Here is a 21413-nt window from a genome sequence, read left to right on the forward strand (position 1 = left end):
AATCTAGCTAAGAAATCAATGCGATTTAAAGCAAGTGGTGGCTCGACTTAAAGTAGCTCTTTTTTTAATAGATGTCGCTAGCGTCAAAATCAAACAGGCGGTACTTATATGTACCCTTTGTGTTGATTTAATCGTTAGTAAATTGAGCAACAACATAAATTACAGCAATTATAAACAATATTTTTACACGGGATATATAATTTATGTTAAATTCCACTAAATAGAGTATAAGTTGTCAACTATAGTACTCTACAATGGCTCTCTGACGATGTTATAATTTGGCTATTTGTAATTTTACCTTCTTTTGTCATAAATAGATGGCACCATGCTCTCCAGCAAAGCCTCGTTTTTCAAAGAATCTGATAGATTTATGCCCATTTCTAATAACAGCTAGGGGCCTTTTCATAATACAGGTGGCTATGATATAGCCACCACTTGCTTTAAATCAAGGAAATCAATGCAAAAAATTTATTCAAATTGAAAAAGCTGATTTTTGATTGATAATAAGTAAAAGGCCAAAGCTGTCCAAAGTTAAAATCAGAAAATAATTAAAGAAATTACTTAAAATTGAAATAACTTGTGTTAATGTTTAAGATAGAAAAATTGGAACAGCTTCCCCTTACCAAAACTATTTAAGTTGGTTTTAAGTTTGTATTTGAGACAAATACCAACTAAAAACCTACTTAAAAACAACTTAACACCAACTTTAAACCAACTAAAAACTTACTTAAAATGTTACTTAATAAAGACCACTTAAAGCCAACTTAAAATGTTACTTAATAAAGACCACTTAAAGCCAACTTAAAACTTACTTAAAATGTTACTTAATAAAGACCACTTAAAGCCAACTTAAAACTTACTTAAAATGTTACTTAATAAAGACCACTTAAAGCCAACTTAAAACTTACTTAAAATGTTACTTAATAAAGACCACTTAAAGCCAACTTAAAACTTACTTAAAATGTTACTTAATAAAGACCACTTAAAGCCAACTTAAAACTTACTTAAAATGTTACTTAATAAAGACCACTTAAAGCCAACTTAAAACTTACTTAAAATGTTACTTAATAAAGACCACTTAAAACCAACTTATTACCAACTTAACTAGTTTACTGAAAAATTCTGACCACTTAAAACCAACTTAATATCAACTTAAATGTGAATACCAACTAAATACCAACTAAAAACCAACTTATTTTTTGGTACGGGTCAGTAAAGACCAACAGTAGACTTGGTATTTTAAGGCCACTATACACGCGTCTCTGGATATAGTTGTTCTAAACCTGTTATATCAAACACTGATTTTATCAATCTTCACTTATGGGGACATTTTGTATAACTCTGCAAATATATCTCAACTCCGAAGGCTGCAAGTAGCTCATAATAATGGTGCCCGCTTTGTTGCAAAAAAAAGAAACGGAGCTCAGCTACTGAGAAAAGAGAACAACTAAAGTGGTTAACCCTACATCAATTATACGAAAGAAATATTATCATGTTTACGTACAGGGTCTTCAACAACAAGTGTCCCGATTACCTATATGACTTTTTTAAAATCGAATCTAAGATCCACGGGTTTCAAACACATGGCTCTCAAATAAATTTTCACGTTGATAATTTACAAACATCCCTCCGAGATGTAAGTACAAAGCACCGGGCGGTAACCGCATGGAATAATCTTAAACCGGACATGAAACAATTAAACTCGTACAAACAGTTCCGTGCTGAAGTGACTGAATTTATTTGTACTAAAATTAATTAATTTTAAATTGTGTGCCTTTTTGGGTTGTGTGTTTTTAATTTTGGACCTATTTGTAAATCAGTTTCACTGAAAGAGTTATCCAATAAAAAAGCCTTTTATTATTATTATTATTATTATTCCAAATCAGTCTTACCAAAAGGACATTTTATTGTATAAAAGTCAAGACCAATAGCAAATAGCGTAAAAAAGCAAAAAGTGGCTATTAGTGGGTAAAAGCTAAAATAAACAATTGAAAGTTTTGAAATTTTTAAACCAATTTATTTTAGTTCTAAAAATACCCTTCAAATAGCAAGAATTCTACAAAGAATATTGAAAAATTTACAAATTGTAATGCTTTAATCTGAGTCAGTCTTTCTGATAATTTTTTATAATGATATTTTTCAGTAAAACATCGTCAGCTATTTGTTGACTCATTTTAGTCAAGGCCAGAAATTTCAACTATTTTCCACACTATTTCGCACCTGAATTTTTCTACCTTGGAATACTGCTCCAAATCAAATAAAATTAATGTACAACAGGGGGTTTTTAAACTAAAAATGTTATAATAATCTTGGGGAGTTCTTCCTCCCTTACCAAAAAATAAGTTGGTTTTTAGTTGGTATTTAGTTGGTATTCACATTTAAGTTGATATTAAGTTGGTTTTAAGTGGTCAGCATATTTCAGTAAACTAGTTAAGTTGGTAATAAGTTAGTTTTAAGTTGGTGGGAAAATGCCTTTTTCTTTAAGTTGGTATTTAGTTGGATTTTAGTGGTCAGAAAATTACATATTATTTTTTAAGTTGGTTTTAAGTGGTCTATATTAAGTAACATTTTAAGTATAAGTTTTAAGTTGGCTTTAAGTGGTCTTTATTAAGTAACATTTTAAGTTGGTTTTAAGTTGGTGTTAAGTGGTTTTTAAGTAGGTTTTTAGTTGGTATTTAGTTGGTATTTGTCTCAAATACAAACTTAAAACCAACTTAAATAGTTCTTAGACCACTTATTTTTTGGTAAGGGGCTTCTACATAGTTATAGTGACTTACATTTTAATTATTTTTTCCCCTTCTCCCACAGTAGCTTAATCCTCATTAGTGTATTCATAGATCTTGTAAGGAGAAATTTGCCTTATTCAGGGTGACTACAGGAAAATCCAAAAATTTTAATAGGAAAACTAGGAAATTTGTAGTTGATTTACAGGATATTATAGTAGATTATTTGCAAAATAGAGGAAATTATAGGATAAATTCCTTTAAAATTTCCGGAAAACATAGTATTCAAGTACTTATAAAGTGAAAAGGGAATTTGGTTTAATAATTGGTTGAGCGAATTTCTAATATTTCTAAAATTATTTATTTATTTAACATCTGCTCAATAAGTCTTCAAAAATGAGGACAGGCTTTTGTTTGAGCATCGATACATGCAAGAGACACGAAGAATGTAACAAAATATTTTATTACAATTTTGGGGATAGAAATAATTGCTTGGGGAAGAGAGTTCCAATCATTGATGACACTTAAGTGATTTTCGCTGAGTGGAACAAATTTGGGGCTTGGAAAAGAAATCATCAAAATTTACAGTTAGATTAATATAAAAAAATCATGGAGTAAACAAAGGTCAATAACACTGTGACGCAGATGGACAGTGTCAATACTAAGGAAACGCAGCATATCGTGAAGGACTGGAAGAGTTGAAATTTTGTGGAGAAGCTTCGCAAAAGCATTCCAAGCTTTTTGGAGAGCGAGGAGGTCTGATTGAAGGGGGTGGGGGCGCCCCAGACAGGGGAACAAAAATAAAAATGAGGGAGAACCAAGGAATTATAAATAGTTTGGAAAAGCTTGGGAGAGCGAAAAAAAAAAAGATTGCGACAAACAACACCGGTAATAGAACGAACCTTCTTCGATATTTTGTTAACATGACTAGAAAATTTCGAGCAAGGATCAACAATAACTCCCAAGTCCCGCTCAGAGAGAGTAGTTTTTAGGGGGACATCCTTGATTTCATTATATATACATGATTGGGGTTATTCCTGCCAAGGTGTAGAACAGAACATTTATCGATGTTGAAATATAGCTCCTTCCAATCAGCCCAATCAATAACGGCATCCAGATCAGATTGAAGACACAGACAGTGGGATATGGCCTTGATACCAGGGCCGTATTAAGGCATGTGCCAAGTGTGCCATGGCACAGGGGCCCCCAAGGTTAGGGGCCCCCATCTTCGAAATAAATGTCTCTATTGGCATTTTAAGTTTATAACCACATTGCTGTTAATAGAGTCAAAAAGTAAGGTTTGAAATTTTTTAGGGGCCCCAAATTCTATTTTGCACAGGGACCCCAATATTATTAATCCAGCCCTGCTTGATACAATTAAATAATATAAGTGTCATCGCCAAAAAGGGCAACGAACGCATAATGAACGTTAGGGAGGAAGTTAATTAACATATTTAACAAAAGGGGGGCAAGAAAAGAGCCTTGAAGGACACCACAGTGGACATCGGCCCAATCAGAAACTTCACCGTGGACCATGACACACTGTTTGCGAGAAGAAAGGTAATCCGCGAGCCAAGAAAGTGAATCATTGGAGACACACAAAAGAATAGCGGCAAGGGGAAGTGAATCAAATGCCTTAGCAAAATCAAGAAAAATAAAATCCATCAAGCCAACTAGGCCAATGGTTAATAGCAAACAAGTGCTTGGAGAGACAAGAGCGTTTCAAAAGAAATCCATGAGGAAACTACTGAGTTGCTCATGAGCTAAGAGTTCAGACAATTTAGGAGCTTAATTGGTTTAAAACAAAAATTAGACGAAAGTTGGTGGCGAGATCAAGGGGACCCTTTTTATGGATTGGGAGTGATAATCCTCTCTTTCCAGAAATGAGGCAAAGCGCAGTTCAAAAATGAGTACTAAATGAGAAGACAATTTTGTAGACTTCAAGTAGATATCAAAAAACAATTTCAACAGGTGAAGTTAAAAAAATTCCACAAATATAGGAAAAATGTGGAGTTATAGGAAGACATTGAAAATATAGGAAAAATTATAAAATATAGGCAGTGTAGTCACCCTGCTCTAGACCTTTACAATATCATCTTCATAAAGGTTATTGCATCCCCTCACCCGCAGACACCCATGGCCATATCATTTATAAGTTACAGAAACCATTTTATAAGAAAAAAAATCACCTTGAAAATAAATTTAATTTTAATTGTAACTTAATTAATAATATAATATAATTAATATAATAGGCAATTTAAATGAAAAGAGACTTAAAACCGTTTTAAGTCTCTTTTCATTTAGTTTTTCACAATGTGCTTCTCTTCACTTCTATAGGCAATTTAAATATTCCTCCCTCTCCCCTAAATTGCATATAGCAAATGCCAAACCCCCTTTAATCATAATAATAACTTCGAAAATCAAACCTTTAGGTTTGTTCTACCTGTAGAAAACTAATCATACTATTATAACTGAGAAAACAATTACTAAATTGGTAGTGTACCTAAAAATTATTGATAATTTAGGTTCTGGTATAGAATTACAGTATGTGACATGACATTTCAGCAACTCCTCCGAGCAACATCATAAGCAGCATAATATATATACGAGTATGACATTTTTCATTCTCCTATTGAAAATGTTTCAAATTACAGCCTGTGCATATAAATCATAACTTGGGTAATTCCTGACAAATCTGTTAGTTGTTACTAGTCCTTGGAACTGTTAGGTAACGATGCAAGAGAAATTAACTTAAGTTTATAGAGCTCCTAAATGGGGCTCAGTCAAGGAGACCCTGAACCCCAAACCCAATATAACAATATTGGATGTATTAAAACCTATTGAAAAGTACTTAAAAAAATGAAACTATACGCTGCTAACAAAATATTGTAAAAACATACACATTTAGTCTGAAGATAGTTACACATAAAATTGAGAATAAGAAATAGTATTGTTGAAACAATTGTTTTATTGTCAGATACCCTATTATCTCAAAATACATTTGAAATGTAATGAATAGCCAAAACAATCTGAAGCAGTATTCACATATAACTAGTCTAGAGTCATGACATTACACCTTATTCACTACTCAACTTTAAATGAGCAATTAGTGGATCCTAAATTCATTTAGCACATTAAAATAGGTCTGATATACTTCAACAATGTAAAGGAACTGTCACGCGCAAAAACGTTTTTTTGACATTTAAGAATTGTGGAATGTAAGTGAACTCTACCTAAGAGCCAATGTCAAGCAAGTCTTTCCTATTTGGAAAAATTATTTTTTTGATTTAATCAATAACAATAACAATAATCTACTAATAGAAATGTACTAAAAAGGGAATCCAAGTAAGAAAGGAGTTAATTTAACATGGAGTTAACTTAACATAGACATTTTTTCCTATGTTATTATAATAATGTAGGCATTGGGAAGCACTTGTGATTTCTAATTGCTTTCAAACGTCACTTATCTCGACTTGCTTGACTTTTGCCCTAAGACAGCCTTAATGCTAGCAGCCTCCATGACTATAAGTACAAAACCTATTTTTAATTAAAATAAAGGTAAGAAAAATTTTAACATTAGTTAATAACGGGAATAAATTCAAACTTACTGTACACTTTCCAAATGAAAAATCCCAAAAAACATACTTAAGTACAATTAGATACACGATGAGCTGCTTACAATTTGTATGAAAACTATGAATTAAAAGTTCAAAGCAGCGAATCCTGAGGAAATGAGGAATCAAATTGTTAGAGCTATAACAGTTCTACAGTTGGTTTAGGGATGGCGCTACGTTTTCTGGGATCAGCTAGGGGTGCGTCAAGTTGACAAGAAAATTTTCTTATAGTTCTTCTACTTCTTCTTCTTAATGACTGCACCAAAGTTGCCAGAGGCTGCTTATAAGCGCTCAGAGGGGTGACGTAAATAGTTTTGTAACTGGAATAAAAAAAATTAAAGCTAGAACGCTTCAAAATCGTAAAAATTTGGCAAGTCTTACGTATTGGTTTTAGCTTATGCTACTTTTGCTTTTAGTCATATTCTGAACTGCTTTTGATATTTTAAATGGCTTTTTTTGACTAAAGTACAGCCAGTTTCAATAAAAAATCAGGAACACATTTGTTTGTAAAACAATCTATTAAATATATCTTATGTTAAAAGAAGTAATAACTAAATTGAAAAATCGTCTGCCAAACGCACAACGGCTTCAGCCTTAGCCGCTGTTAAACTTAACGTGGCAGATATTTGAAATTAATTGATACACCATCAATATGAAAGTTCGTTATCGCTTTTATTCTACTGTAAATTTGTATTCGAAGACCGATATCAATTTATTGTTTTAAACTACGTTAACGCAATCTTACCAATCTTGCAAGAACATAGACGTCATTCGTTTTTACTATCAGTCTTAAAATTTGTCAAGTTCGCCAAATTGCATGTTTTCTTGCAAGATATTTTGTCAACTTGAAGAGCCTTTTAAATTAGAGCCCTAAGTTAAGGTTGACGTCACGGCAACCTTCTTTTCCGTTTCCAAATCCGGCTGTGCAAGGAGTATATTAGTAAAAATGTAACATCCTTTTGTACAGCCCAGGCCAAAGGCGCCACTCCCACTTCGGGTCGGGCACGAGATTCTTGTAAATTCGTCTGTTATTCACTATTAGGCCTAGGAGTAAGTGTAATTGTATTTTTAATTTAGGCTAGCACCGTTAAGACTATAGTATAAAATTGAAAGAAATTATCTGTGTAAAAATTAATCGTGAATTGTGTTTTATTAATAAATAATTGAGGTGCATCTGTTTGTGGAGTTACCTGACTGTGGTGAATATATTTTACATTTATATTATTAATTTTTGAAATATTGCCGTTTTCGAAAATAAGTTTGGGTTGTTGGCAACTGCAAATAGGCGATTGATTATAGTAACTACTGAAAAATATAAGTACTCTTTGAGTTATTTCATTTAACCCGAAATTACAAGTTTCCTGTACACACTGTCTTTACATGGTTTTAACCTTAAGACATCTCTGGGTGTACCAGAGTTCCCCATAAAGAAGAAAAAAGTAGAATTATTCCAAAATTATTTTCAAATTCCTATGTTATCAGTGCTATGATGTTAGATTTTTGAAATGTATTTTCTGGGTAGAAGTATCCATCTCTTACTTCTAATGTTATTTGCTTGAACATCTACGCTGATTTTTTAAAATAAATTGTTAATTTTTAACATAATCACATTGGAAATATATGATTTATAAATAAGTAAATATCTCTACATAGTGTAATTTTTACATTTGATACCATTAGCCAGAGTAATACACGCAGTATTTTTTGAGTCGTGATGTATTGTTTGCTTCTGTTTCTTTGGAAATTATTTTAGACCTGGCTCAATTTTTATTGTCAAGATGGATACTTTTCTTGTATGAGATATATTTATAATATAATATGATTTGTTTAAAATTGGCCTACACATATTTTGAAAACCTAATCAGTCGCACTTTACCTAAGGGTGCTAGCTTGAACCTCTAAACCCTTTAAGAAGAACATCCTACATATTTACTCATTTTACCCTCTACCTTCAATATATGTCAAATTAAAAATATATTGCACAATTTCCGAAATTCATGTTAAATATTTAGCTTACAGCTCATGGGGCAAATATATATTGCAAAATTTATTTTAAATTGACAAGGGTGTCCAATTCTCTATAGTGTTGATATGATTTTTAATAAAGGTTTTAGATAACTTTCATTATTTGCAACCTTTCAAGATAAAGTTTATCATTTCTTTGTTTGGTTTTATTTGGTGATTATTATCAGAGAGATTACTCCAAACTATATAATGAGTGAATTATTCATCTTCCTAAAAATTATTAATATAAAATGCTTAGGAAGACTACTTTTTATAAAACTAAATATCGCGGCTAGTGCCGTCATCCGGTGCAAGATTTAACTACTATTCTTAAAATCAAGGGGCTAACCACTCTTAGAAAGTCTGTACACCGGATTACGCTTAGATTAGCACTGCCAAAGGCAGGGACTTAAAGATTACGCGTAATCCCATTAGTACAGTCAAAGGTACGGCTCTGTACACCGATTACACGGAGTGATCATCCCCTCGCTTAAAATCTATAAAATAGGTTGTTGGTCGTTTCTAATGTATGATGTTATTCTCTTGAAACTTGTACCTTTGTAGGTTTTATAATTTTTTTCGGAAATTGCCTTCCTAGACTCAGATCGTAGAAAAGGTAATAAAATTTTTCGGAATCCATTGTAGAATCTGGGTTAAATCCATAAACACCTCCCTTTCCGTGACCCGTGATGACAAATATGGTGATACATAATCTGTAATTTTTGTATTCTTATTTCTGGAGCTCGCCGTTGTGGCCCTTCAAATGCCGAAATAGGCGCGAGAGTTTTTTCTGCAAAGGTCGGATTTGTTTATAGGTCAACGACTGACCTTCCACCTTAGTAACATTTTTTTTTTGGGCGTCGAATAGTCCGTATTTTTAACGAGTAATTTATTTACACCAATCCCGTGTTACAAAACGTGGAAAGAGAAAATAAAAAATTTAATTTGTATGTTTCTTTAATGATATCCCTTCGCTTAACGAACACATATTTGTAAAACAAGTTTTTAAGAGATCCAGCAAATAACAAATCGAATATTCAAAATTTCCAATCGTTGTCATTGTCTGATTTGTCTCATTGAATGCCGTGAAATTGCTTCTGCGGGGCTGCTACAAATTAGGGAATTTGAAAATTGCTCTTAAAGTAGGGAAATTTTTAAGAATTTATGAAAAATCAGGGAATTAAATTTAATTTATGGAGGTAATTTTAATGTGGTTCCGTGATAAATTATGATATTATTTTATTCGTTATGTTTCCCACAAAAAAGCTGTTGGTTATAAAAATATGGCAAACTATTTGATTTTCGAAAACGGAATGGCCTCTTTGCAATAAGACCGAACTAATACTAGTGGAATTTTTCTCTCGCGCGGTATATAACCACATTCGTGGGAAATTCGTGCCCAATGAAGCTTACAAAGGTACTGTGTTTCCTTTCAATGGATGCACACTACCTACGTGAATAATTGCGTAGGTAGTGATGGATGGATACTTGTCTCGCGAGAGATATATTACGATTTACGAACACCTGAAATAATTAAAATTTGCTTTTGCTTCAGCGTTGCCAGGTCCTAAAAATCAAATTATCATTCCAAGGACAGGAAACTATCGATTCACAAAAAAAATATCCTACGCTTAAAAATAGGCGGTAAATTTGAATGGTCGAAGTTATATTTCAGATTAAATTTTAAATAATGCTTAAATCAAGTCTATTGATAATATCTTGACTAAATAGAAAATGGATATCAAAAGCTGTAATTATAGCCTTTTTCAGCTATAATTAGATTATTATATTATCGGGAGTAACGAACTATATCATACACCGATGAAATTATCGAACATAACTAGACCCAAAATTATTAATTATGTAAATGATGTGGTTATGGATTACGATGATAACGAGGCAAGTAGTTAAGCCTTGTCTTTTTACTACCGCCATTTTAACTTCACAGGAAGGTTGATTAAAATTTCCACGCGTGTTCCACTGGAAAATATATCAGTGGCGCTCCAACACAATCGGACGCAGATCTATGACTCTCAGTGCCGTCTTTCCTATTGGGCAAAAAGGGCACTGTCCTAGGGCCCCAAGATTCTGGAGGGCCCCAGTTTTCAAATTGGGAAATGTAAAAGAAATTTTAATAAAAAACATGATTTTAACGTTGCTCGAAAGTCCTATACTTCGTATTTAGTCGCGTCTATAACCAGGGTAAATCTAAAACGAATAAAGACTTTTGGTTGTTAGTATTTTTAAATTCAGAAGAAGCTTCTTCTTTAGTAACCTTTAGTAGGTTAAATGAAACTATTTGAACCGATAGTTGTAGAATAGAGCGACGACGGACTTCGCACTGGAGGTTAGAAACTTAGGTAAAGACGGCCCTGATGACACTAGAGCCCTTTGTCACGCTGTCGAAGGGAGTGATAAAGCAAAAGTCTTTTCTTTCTTTAAACAATGACTTCGTAATAGTCGCTTCTATAAAACCAAAGATTAAACAGACATCGTACCCTAGATTCGAAATAACTGTCTCGCGCAGGTTCACCACCGTTAACTCAATTCTTGCCGGAACTCCGAAAAATTCAGCTCCATAGTTACCATGGTAACCAACTATATTATCTTTGATAAAACCTTTTAACTTCTCAACGGACAATTAAAAGATTATCCAGGACAGCAGCTGTTATCCTCTCCAAAACGCGTCTTCTCAACGTAACCATGGACTACTAGCGCAACCTTTTGAAAAAATGTTGCAAATGCAGAATTAGACTTTTCACTTTACATAGAGCCACGTAGCGGCCAACGCGAGAAGCTTTTTAACGGCTCGATTTTCGTCTGCTAAGCAGACGCATTGTGATTTATCGTCTGCTCAGCAAACGTATTCAGTATTTTATGAGCTCTAAGTAAAGTGAAAAGGCTAATTCTGCATTTGCGACATTTTTTCAAAAGGTTGCGCTAGTATCCATTCTAACTTGGGTATAAATTATCTTCCGTTTTCGTGGGAGCTTATGCATTTTTAGTCTAGTCTCAAATTTTATTCCATTTGTCGCGAATCCAGCTGCATAATGTTATTTAAAAAATTAACCACGGTTAGATTAACGAATACGGAACAGAAAACAAGCCGGGTATTGTACCTAAATTCGGTTCATCCCCTATCAAAGTTGAGGGTTACGTTGAGGTGACGAAATTTTTAGTATTATCTTACATTTCATTTGTCTATGGCTTCTCCCACTACGTAGCCAAAGTGGAATCTGTGGAAAATATTTTCGTTTAGTCGGTTACAAGATAAACCTGCCTAACAAAAGAAGACATACCCAAGTCAATTACGTTCGGCATTAACTTTAGAGTTCTATGCATTTTTTTTGTAAAACGTTAGTTGAGTGATGGACGATAATGGAGGACAAGGCTTACACATGGTTTTTGCGTCAATGCTTAATGCTAGCCCTCTCGACACTTTACAGTTTTGAAAATAATCCCTTATTTCTGCACCGCTTTAATTCCAAGAAGCAAGGACCATATAAAGAGTAGCTAGCTCGTCCAGACACTTTTAATAAGTTTGGGCAGGAATCCATACCTCTACTGGGAATGCTTATCTGCCGTATCGCGTATGGTAAGATCACTCTAACGGCTTTGGCCCCGCCTACGATATATAAATTCCCCTCTGCGCGCGCTCTCCTCTCACGTTGTTGTATGTTAAGTTAACATAGTGACGTCAAAAAAACCGTCAGCCACATCGAGACGAAAATCTGGCGCGATAAGCATTACAAGTAGAGGTATGGATTCCTGGTTTGGGTTTTAAATATCGTTCAGCTGCTCAACAAGTAATAAAGGTGATTTTATTTAAATCGAAATTTTAAAAAATTACTCAATTTAGTATTAGTTAGTTTGTCAAACGAACATAAAAGTTAAAAATATGATTTCAAATAAAAATCAACTATCCTGGCTGTAACTTCATACGCGTGTAATGAAAATATTTAATAGTTGTTTTATAAAATAAAAAGTGGTCTTGCCCACCAATTTAAAATGTTGCTCTTACGTCACAAGACAAAGCTTTATTAGTATATTGTTCGCACACGCGATTTGCACGCGCGATAGAACAACCTATATTCTTCTGGCGCTCGTAGACTTGTAAAAGTAAGAGACTGACGTAAGAGCCTTATTGAAACAAGAAGGCCACGTTATTTTATATAAAGAACTATTGTAGTGTCGTCTGATATTTATCACCGATAAAATTTCGAAGGTTTCTAAATTATACTCCCTTCTGTCCAACCAGGATTGACAGGTTTTTACTAGGGTTGAAAAACTCAATAAAATAATAAAGTATTTTTGGTTTTTATGAATTACGTCAAAGGTATATTAATATATCTACCAGCACTTAGAAAATTGGGAATTTGAAAATAAATCTAAGTCCAGGAATTTAAAAAAAATAGTAGAAAGCTCAGGGAATTTAAAGGTGGCAAATAGAAAACGTTCACAAAAATATAGGTTAAGAATTAACTAATTTTGGTTTAAAATTATAGTAAGTGCGCATGAGGTAATAAATTGTTCGGAATTGTCATACAGCTTTGAAAATTGAAACACACTTACCCTGAATTATACTTCAAAATAGTGAAAAATATTTAAAAAAAAATTATTATTGGTTCGGTTTATATATGCAATTAAACCAATTTGGTGGCGAAATCGTGTTAGTATGAGATTGATAAAATTAGCGAATAAGTAGATTAGGCCATGAGATTAATTGGCGATTTCAAATAACCCATATTTATATGCACCGCATCTCGACTACTCATCTCCTTAAAATGGAAAAAAAAAAGTTTCTAACTCCGGTGGTAAAGGGGGTAAAGTTGCGAATTTTTCTGGAATGATACTTCGTATATTAAAACTGGATATATACCGACTTTCAATTTTGATTAATAATAATTTCGTTTTTGCTTAAGCCGGTTTATGAAAATATTTGAAAAATACCGAGATTCAGAGGTAGTAACGGCGATATTTCTTATTTCCATCGCAACGACTATTATGCCCAATTCCACGAGTTTCAAATCGGGCTATAGGGACTTGGCAGCATGACGTAGGTAATACGTCACCCATGGTTTTTCCAATTTGAGAAAAGAAGCATACCAGCATGGCGGGCATAGTCAAAGGTAGGCCGTGACGTTATGTTGTCAAGTCCCTATTATTGTGCTCGGTCTGTAGGGAACTCGTAATTTTTTATCGCTTGTGGTGTCTTAATTAATTTTGTAAAACGTAAAAGTGAATCGAAGCTTATAGTTTTTTAATTATTAAAGGGAACGACCAAGCTTTTCCAACTATCGCCTTATTTGCATATAAAAAAATAGTTTTTGGCCCAAAAAGTTGAAACGCAAAATAACGCCAAGTATTTAGGTTTGAATTTTCGCCGCCATCTTAAGATGTATCGGCAGCGCCGGCACAACCTTAGTGAGCGATTTGCGAACTATCCTAATTTTTTTAAATCGCGCAATTTAGGCTTGGGTCTTGTAAAACTGGAACGCGTCACGTATGCAAAATATAAAAACCAGATCTTTCGCGTCTTCAGCAGCGCGCGCATTTATATTGTTTTTCAATTTTAATCAAACAAGGAGCGTCTCACCGATTTCTCACCAGGTGTCGCAGCGGACACGCGCTTTTCAATTTCCTGAAATTTCTTTATTGTATTAAAAATTAACCGCTTAATATTTTTTGATGCGGTTTTCGCCATAAATTTTAGTTTTTAACGGGATATAGGGTATTATAACTGGTCAAAGCTTGACCTTTGCCCTTTAACGTCTTTATCATTAATTACAAATGCAATGGCTTCAAAGGAAAAGATTTGATGTCCGAAATATAGATTTTATACATTTTTATATTATTATTTTTAACAAAAGTCCTTTATTAATTAAATTTATATTAGTTCAAATTTCTGTCAATTCATAAAAATAACAAATATTTAATAAATGAAATTTTTATAGTCCAAGGATTTTTTTAGTTTTTAGCAACTATGCTAATTTTTAGATAGTATTCGCGAGTAAAAACTAATATTTGTTCCCATATAGAAGTTGGTAGTATTGGTTAAAATTCAATTATAAAAGTTAAAACGCCATTTAAACAAAAATCGCCGAAAAAAGTTTTAAGTATTACTGTACGAAATATCATTCCAGAAAAATTCATAACTTTACCCCCTTTACCACCGGAGTTAAAAGCGTTTTTCCGTGAGTTGTCGAGATGCGGTGTATCTTAAGACCAAGTAATTTGAAATCGCCAGTAAATCTCATACTAGCACGATCTCGGTAACAATTGGTTAAATTGCTTATAAAAATCGCTCCAATAAGAATGTTGTAAAAATGTTTTTCACTATTATATAGTATAGTTCAGTGTATCAATTTTCAGAGCTGTATGACAATTCCGAACAATTAGGGTGTTTGTAATTATCATGCGCTCCCAGAATAACTCAATCAAAATCTCCGAAATGGCCAGTGAAAAGTCAGGGAATTTGAATTTTATAAAATCGTGGAAACACTGTGTAAATACCACTGATGTTTTTAATTCCATGGTTATTATCATTTCAAATAAGTAAATATTATTTTGCTGTGCAATTTAAAGCAACTGTCGGCGCTATCATGGCCACCTGTATTATGATAAGGCCCTAGTTATTAGAGATGGCAATGAATCTATCCGATTCTTCTAAAATAAACGACTTTACTGGAGAGCGTGGTGACATCTATTAATGGCACAGGACACTAATATTCAAAATTGTGAAACAATAACGTCATCGGAGAACCATTGTAGTGTATTTTAATTAGACAACTTATACTTTACTTACAATTGTTAGAGGACTTAAACCTAAATTATATATTCCATATAAAATATTTTGTAAATAAAATACTATTTAAAAGTAATTGTCAATTTTAAAAACGAGCCAATCAACACGAGGCTTACTTTTATGTCCCGCCTTTTGGGTCCAAATGTAGCTTAAGTATTTTGTTTTGATTTCTACGCTAGTGACAGCTGTTGAAAAAAGAGATAGTACACCAAAGGAAGAACTATCCAGCGAGGGGCGCTCTCTCTCTCTCGAGATTTGTACACCTGATTTCAGATTCGTGAATTCCTCTTTTTTGGAACTTAGTGAATTCCTGTATTTCGACTTAAAACTGAATTTTTGTGAGAATTCAAAGAATCAAAATGAATTCACAAAATAAATGTGAATTCAGCTGAAACCCGTAAAATTTTAAGTGAATTCAGCAGAATTCGGTAATTTTTGAAGTGAACTCACTGAATTCGTCAGTCCCGAGTGAATACACGGAATTCATCAGTTTCAAGTGAATAAACTGAATTCATCTACGAATTAGTTAGTTTTAAGTGAATTCTTAAATAAAGTAGATTTTTCCTTTTGAATTCACTGAATTCATAAATTTTTAGCAAATGAGTTCACTGAATTCATCGAATTTTGCAGGTGAATTCACCGATTTGAGATAGTCGCAAGGTAAATTGACCGAATTTGTCGATTTTACGCTAAAATTTCGGGTGTACGTAAGATAGGCACTATTCAAATCTTAAATTTTTAACAGAATATTCTCAAGAAAACATTTATTGCGTGAAATCAAATACAGAGTGGTCAGTTATGTTTCGGCTAGATAGCAATTTGATTTACATAAAATATTTTGCTTAAAAATGTCACATTTTTCTCTTTGATTTCCGAGATGTCGCTGGACGTGTAAAAATTTTATTTGCAACCACTTGGGAAAGAAATAAACGATTGTCTTGAAACACAGGCCACGAAATAGTGTATCTGTAGTATTTTATATCATAAAACCCGTTTGATCGCATTTCAGTAGGTTGCAATTCAAAGTTGGACTTTAAACATACCAATTACATAACACACCCAAGCCTTTATTCGAGCCTTTATCGATTTTCTTTGTGGCCGTTTTCTTATACTTAGGAACAACTGGGGCTTCTGGTAGCGAATACTCCCGTTTTTCCCCGGTTCCCGTCAAATAAGAAAAGCCCAGGACTAATCCTATTAGCAATTCAGAATCCTCGCATTTTTGGAACACAGTCCATTCGCCTATTTTAATTGCATGATGCTTTTCAATGGTAGATTTTGATTTATCTTGAAAGTTTGTTGTTCGATAATTGTTGATTTTTGTAGCTACTCTACGGAGGCGATCACTACTTAATTTATTTTCAGTGTTGCTTAATAGCCAGCAGAGATATGATTTTCGAACTATAATTTTCCGACCAATTTTCGTGATTAATTTAACAATTGGACTATTTATTGGGAGAGCGGCTTCCTTACAATTTAATTCTAGAGAGTAATCTTTTAGATCTGCACCTCCATCCGATAAAAGCATGCAAGATCTTCTCTAATATCATCATTTGCTGAAGATATATCATTGTCCATGTTTGACTGCAAAGTCGCACTTACAAGGAGAGTACCCGAGGTGTTTATTGCCGATTTAGTTCAAAGTCGGCCGTAATGTGGACCTATATGAGATATGAAATTTCCCAAAAGGAGACGTTGCACTACCCATTAGATTTGCCATGGCAACCGAAAATGTTTTTGACCACTTACAACCAAAATAAGATTTTTCCCTTATTTTACCAAAAATTTGTTACAAATTTACCCTAAAAATGTTTCAATTTACCCAAACTTGATGAAATTTACCTAAATGTGGTCCAAATTACACATTTCGTGATTTTCAAAATTTTTCAAAATTTTCGTAGGACCCTGTGAAACCGAGAAAATCCCATGCTTTTTTAAATGGAGATTTTATTGTTTTGAGTGATCAAAAACATTTTCGGTTGCTATAGCAAAACGAATGGGTAGTGCAACGTCTCCTTTTGGGAAATTTCATATCTCATATAGGTCTACATTACGCCCGACTTTGAACAAAATCGGCAATAAACACCTCGGGTACTCTCCTTGTTAGTTCAATATCATCTTGTTCTACACTTTTGGTTAATACCGAGGTTCAGTGTCGTAGGAACGACAGGGGGGTACAGGGGTATAAGACTATTGACTAAACTAAAGTTACGAAAGACTAACATAAATTCAGGTCAAATGCATAATGAGAAGCGACCACCTAGAAATGATAGAAATCTTATGTCTAATCAGCTACTCGATTCAGTTGGTCACACGAAACAAATAATTTTAAACTGATTTTAGCCACTGTCAGAACAATATAAGTTACTAAGTTACCATTTTCAAACAGATTTCTGCGCACTGGTTGGTGAAGGAACGCGAAAACGGTTTGGCGTTTAGTTATAGTGAGTAAGAGACTATTGATATTTTTAATCCTTGATTTGTTTAGTATATTTAAAAATGATTACACTATATACCTACGCCTATTATTAAATAATATTTTTTCTTCCGGCTTTTTAGTACACGTAAATACCCTGGCCCCTATTGAAACTTGAGTGTCCTAATGAAGTGTAAAACGGGGTTTTTCTGGAAAAAAACGGGCTATGCATAGTTTCGACACCTTATCCATTCGCTCTCTCTCTCTCTTCAGTCAGATGCCGGGTAAACATGACAGCACGGACTTTGCTACCTAGGGGACAGTTTTAGCCAATGTTCGTAAAAAATGTTTATCGCACTATATGTTCTCAACTGATAAGAAAAAAATAACAGAATTTCCAAGAATTCAACGCCGAATTCAGTGAATTGAAGCCATATTTTAAGGAATTCGCGTGATTTTTTACCGAATTCGCGGAATTTTTTAACGAAATGAAATAAAACTTTGGAATTCACGTGAAATTACAAACTTTTTTCGAATTCATTGGGATTTCACAAATTTTAATGAATGTTGAAGGAATTCATTTATATTTTTACGGAATTCATATATATTTTTACAGAATTCATATAATGCTTCAAGGAATTTCGAGGGGAATTCTCGTATATTTTAAAGAATTCACGTAATTTGTAACGAATTCATATGAATTATAAGAAATTTAAAAAACTTAACTTGAATTCCTGGAATGCATGAATAAATATACAGAATTCAAGTATTATCTGTAGGGAATTCTCATTGAATTCATCTAGAGATGTACACCAGATTCGCGAGTTAGCAGCCCTTCGCTATCCAGTGTTATGTTGTTATATAGACGCCCCGTCCCATTTCAAACTCTATCTTCATTTTAGGTCTAGAGCGACATCTCTTGAAAGAAATACGAAACATTATTCATAGGTAAATTATTATTATTAATTATTATAAATATGTTATATTTCAGTAATATTAATTACATTTCATTTGTATTATTTCGTTATTTTTAATTTTCATATAATATAATTTTAATCCATTAAAATTAATAAGAAAATTTAGTATTTGTGAGTATACTCACAAGTATTGTCAGTTGCGGTTTAAGAAAGGCAAAATATCTAGTGCATTTGGCGGAAAGATACCTACGGTAAAACGGAGGCGGAATTTCGAATTTAATACTTTAGATTTCGGTCAATAGATGGAGGCATCTGAGTCTTACAAAATATAAAAAAATTGTAGAACTGGCGTTTTATAAAACCCACACAGTGATTCACTAGGAAATATTACGCATTGTAACCCAGCCACCTGAATTAATGGCTTCAAAAGTCGCTTGATGACTTAGGCCTAAGGTGGTGCCTTGGGTATTAGCCTAGCTGATTATTACCATAGTAGTAGTTTTATTTAAAACATAGAGTTTCTAAGTCATGAAGTAGCAGCTTTTTTAAAATTTAACAATTTATAATAAACCATGGCTAAAAGTTTTAATATTTATAGAGCTTATGTTCAAACTACTCTTTTTATGGTCTTTGTAAAAGGGCAAAAAACTGCGATGGTGAACGTCGACGGGAAAAACTCGTGTTAGGCTTAATGGATAATTTTTGCGTCTTAAAGCAAGTGGCGGCTCTATCATTTCCACGTGTATTATGAAAAGGCCCCTGTTATTAGAGAAGGCCATGAATCTATCCGATTCTTCGAAAAACACGACTTTACTGGAGAGCGTGGTTCCATCTATTATTGTCAAAGGAAGCAAAAATTTAAAATAGCCAAATGATAACGTCGTCAGAGTACCATTGTAGAGTATTATAGTTAGACCACTTATTCTCTATTTAGTGGAACTTAACCTAAATTATATATCCTATTTAAAAATATTGTTTAGAATTTATGTTCAGTCGCGTAGCCACAAAATAAATGTTACCCCCTCAAATGAAATTTTTATTGCCCCCCACCTGCCCCCTCAATTTAATCCATACCCCTTCAAAGAATATTCTCTGCCCTTCATCTTTATTAATTTTTTAAACTTCTATTCGTTGAAATTTTCCTTTTGGACCACTTGTCTTTGCCTAAGGCTTAGATCATTATTTATAGCTAACTATTTCTTAATAAAATACAAGTTGTAAAATGGTCTGCTTCAGAAAGCAAAGTATTTTTTTTGTTGAACACCAAAAACATTTCACGGTGCCACTTATGTTGATTTTTCGAAATTAGGTAACGAAAAAATGTGCCCCCTCACTAAAAGCTACTGCCCCCTTAACGAAATTTTTCTGGCTACGGGCCTGTTTATGTTATTGACCAATTTACCAAGGATCGAATCAACGCCTATTTGATTTCGACGCTAGCGACGTCTATTGAAAAAAGAGCTACTTCACTTCGACCGTCCCTTGCTTTAAAGCAACTGTCGGCTCTATCATTGCCACCTGTATTATTAAAAGGCCCCTGTTATTAGAGATGGCCATGAATCTATTCGAATCTTCGAAAAAAATGACTTTCGTGATTAATGGGAACGGAAGCTAAAATTCAAAATATCGAAAAAATAACGTCGCCAGAGAGACATTATAAAGTATTATATTTAGACCACTTACTCTACTTAGTTAACTTTAACCTAAATTACATATCCCATATAAGATATATTGTAAACAATTACTATAATTGAAGTTATTGACGAATTTAAAAACGAGCCAATTAACCTTTATGTCCCGCCCTTTGGGTCAAAATGTAGCTTCAGCATCTTGTTTTGATTTCGACGCTAGCGACATCTGTTGAAAACAGAGCTACTTCACGTTGAGCGGCACTTACTTTAAGCCTGAAGGAGATCTCTTACGTTGACGCTTGCTATCGCGACTTTTTGGCATGTAGAAATTTTAAAATTCAGGGTCGGGCAAAAAAAATCGTTTTTTTTTTCGGAAAAAAAATAAAAAAATGCGATGTAAACGATAATTATCCGATTTTATCATAATTATCCTATTTTTTCAAAAAAAAAAAAATCGGCGCCTTTTTAACCGCATTTATGTACGAAATTGTCCGATGTGAGTCGTCAAATTTCTATGTGGAGTAAAACTATACTTTTGTTTCTCCCTATAAATAAAAATGACACTTTGAACTCTTATCCCTCACTCTGAAATGAGACTAATTAAATAGCAAACAATTTAAAATTTATGTAAAATTCAATTTGGATAGTTGTAAATATATACTGCTTACAACCTGTAATTATTGCTTTGAAATTAAACTCGTTGAGTTGGATTTTGTAGTACATGTGTCGCCAACTTCATTTAATTTTAAATTTTTTAATTTTAAAGTTATCATGATTTTTTCGTCGGATAATTATCGATAATTATTAACCAATCCTGTTAAAATCAAGGATAATTAGCTTTTATAATGATAATAACGAGCCTAGTTGACTTGAGTTTGAATTGTAGATCTATAATTATAGTTTGTATTGTAGATGTGCTAACCGACCGACCGAAAATATTTAATTCAGCGATTCCCTTTTCGCCACGTGGGGGGGAAGGAAAAATATAAGTGCTATATTGAAGCGCTTCCTACATGGAAATGAAAACTGAACCGGTTCCAAATTGTGCCTTACGTTCTCCCCCTATTCTTGGTAGCACCATGTATCTCGGAAATTAAGCTGATTTAAACGACCTCCAACTTCTCGCTCTATCTGTATCATCGTAATTGTCCCGAGCGCTGGAACTAATTTGAAATTGTCCGCTTGGGGGAGACGACAACTTTCCCCTCTACGCCGCGTTAATTCACTTAATTGGCTATCGTAATTACAGCCCGCCATCTAGCTGCACGTGCTTGAATTAACTCGTAATTTCACTTGAAAAACA

General features: G+C 33.5%; 2 protein-coding genes across 6 annotated transcripts in view; one reads left to right on the forward strand and one right to left on the reverse strand.

Annotated features, from left to right (window-relative positions):
• Positions 1 to 6414, reverse strand: part of Wdr24 (WD repeat domain 24) — a 50729-nt gene extending 44315 nt beyond the window's left edge. For 2 of the 5 annotated variants that reach the window (XM_090162052.1, XM_090162048.1), the window contains exon 1: positions 6332 to 6414. The gene's annotated coding sequence lies outside the window, so the exon portion shown is untranslated. Of the gene's footprint in view, positions 1 to 2777; positions 2841 to 5226; positions 5545 to 5816; positions 5836 to 6331 lie in introns of those variants that run through there. The other 3 variants (XM_090162051.1, XM_090162049.1, XM_090162050.1) reach the window with 3 other exon arrangements.
• Positions 6415 to 7312: 898 nt separating this feature from the next.
• Rala (Ras-like protein A) overlaps positions 7313 to 21413 on the forward strand; it is a 65477-nt gene continuing 51376 nt past the window's right edge. Inside the window, exon 1 of the mRNA XM_090160659.1 lies at positions 7313 to 7536. The gene's annotated coding sequence lies outside the window, so the exon portion shown is untranslated. The remainder of the gene's footprint in view (positions 7537 to 21413) is intronic.

Source organism: Leiobunum rupestre, chromosome 10 (assembly GCF_980474605.1).
Source record: "Leiobunum rupestre chromosome 10, qqLeiRupe1.1.hap1, whole genome shotgun sequence".
Classification (NCBI taxonomy): Eukaryota; Metazoa; Arthropoda; class Arachnida; order Opiliones; family Sclerosomatidae; genus Leiobunum; species Leiobunum rupestre.